Raw genomic sequence first — 2,500 nt, forward strand, 5'->3', positions numbered from 1 at the left:
CACACACACACACACACACACACACACACACACACACACACACACACACACACACACACACACACACACACGCACATAAACATTTGGACCACCTCCATTTGCATCTGTCCTATGTTCTGATGTTTTTACGTTAGCGTTACGTATTGATGCTTTTTTGCTACACTTGTTTTATGTTCACAGCCATGCAACTTGTTTTTTTTTTTTTTCAATTGTAGTGTATTAGATTAAAAGATAGATCAAATTATTCCCATATTTAAAAAAAGTGACAAAAAGAAACCAAATAACTACAGGCCTATAAGCTTGACTTCAATCATAGGAAAAATGGTGGAAACTATCATCAGAGATGCTATCGAACACCATTTAAAAAGTAACTGTTTGATAAATGATAGCCAGTATGGATTCAGACGAAGCATTGTTGCGTGACTAATTTACTTGAATTCTACAAAACAGTCATCTCAAATTATGACAAAATGAAAATATAGATTTAATATATCTAGACTTTACAAAAGCTTTCGATACTGCCCCACATGAAAGACATGGAATAAATGGTAGCCTATTAAGTTGGACTAGTAATTGGATAAACGAAGGAAAATAGAGTTGTTCTAAATGGCAAAACTTCTAGATGGGTAAATGTTACGAGTAGAGTTCCTCAGGGTTCCGTTCTTGTGTCACTTCTATTCATAATATATATAAATGATATAGACTACGGACTGAAATCTATTGTCTCAAAATTTGCTGATGATACAAAACTGTGTGGAATGGCAAATGATCTTTTAAACTAATTATATTTTCAAGAAAATTTTGATAAATTACAGCAATGGTCTGAAAAATGGTTAATGAAATTTAACACAAGTAAATGCAAGGTTATGCACATAAGTAAAAATAACAGTAAGTACGATAACAAGTTATTTGGAAATTCGTTAACAAAAGCAGATAACGAAAAAGAATTCTGTGTAATAATCAGTATCTCAAATCACCTAAGCAGTGTATTTCAGCTTCGGAGAAAGCAAATAAGATTCTAGGACTGATTGCGCGATCTTTCGACTTCAAAAGTACATCTCTCATTAACAAGCTATATAAATCGTTAGTTCGTACACATTTGAAATATGCTGTTTCCGTATGGTCACCGAATCTCATTAAAGACATTGACAGATTGGAAAAAGTACAACGGCGATCCATAAAACTGATTCCAAATATCAAAATTAAATCATACGAAAATCGACTAAAACATAATGAATCTATTTTCCTTAAAAAAGCGTAAACTCAGAAGTAGCTTGATTCAGGCCTTTAAGATTCTATAGGGAACTGACAACACCAAAAGTGAAAATTTTCACGCTGAATGAGAATCAGACGAGAAATAATGGTTTTAAACTGTTAGTAAATAGATTTAATTTGGAAGTAGGTAGAAAAACCTACGCCAACAGTGTATTTAATGAATGGCATAAACTTCCCGCAGAAGCAGTGCAATGTAGTTCAGTTCGAAGCTTTAAGATTCGTTAAGATAAACACCTAAGCAAGTTGCTGTAATGCCTGCCATATGTTTTATATTACTTTTTTATTTCTTTTTTATCATTATTTATTTGTTTATCATTTATCATCATTTATCTGTCCATTTATCATTATTTACTATTTATCTCTTTGTTTATCATTCAACTTTATTCATTTATCTATTTTACTTATTATTATTTATATTATTTTATACTTATTTATTTATTTATTTATTTATATAATTTTTATCATTATTATTATTTTTTGCATCCAACCTAGTTATGGACCAAAAGGTTTTATGTCGGTATGCTCCTCCTTTGTAATCCTTTATATTCTTTCAGAGTTTAGTTCATTATCTTTCGATGTTACTTTTTCAATACGTTGATATAATCTCGAACAAGTATTTAGATTGTAAGCAATGATGGTGTATTTTGCGTTTCAAGAAAAACGCGTTTGCTGCCCTAGACATCGTTTTTATATCTATTTTGACATTGTTTGGGGATATAGTAGTGTAATGAGAGTTAATATTTCTAAGATCAGTGCGCTAATCTCCCCTCAAAAATAAATTCTGATTATCATCAGCTTCCAATCATCCTTATTTTCACTCTCCTTCTGAAACCTCTTCTTTAATCAATTCTACTATTTTATCTGTTGTCCCCATATATAGAATCGCTGGTTATCTCCAACGAACTGCTAAAATACGACCAGTGCAGTCTCAAAGGTAGAAAAGACAGGTTGAAAAATCAAACCTATGTAAAAGCGTCACGCTCAATGGCCGTGGAGTTGGGGACCAGTAACACAATCACAAGGCTTAGGGTGAAATATTGGTCCTCGGGTTTGTGCTATTTTAGATGGTGTTGCTAGCGATGACGATGGTGAAACTGATGGTAGTGGTGATGATTACTGGTGCTGAATTTTGGTGGTCTTGTAGGTGGTGGTACTGTATTATCATCAGTGGTCTTGATTCTTGGTGCTTGTTTTGTAATAGCTTTGAATTGTTGCAGGTAATGTT

Source organism: Oratosquilla oratoria, chromosome 1 (genome assembly GCF_046742065.1).
Source record: "Oratosquilla oratoria isolate Oo_2021 chromosome 1, ASM4674206v1, whole genome shotgun sequence".
Classification (NCBI taxonomy): Eukaryota; Metazoa; Arthropoda; class Malacostraca; order Stomatopoda; family Squillidae; genus Oratosquilla; species Oratosquilla oratoria.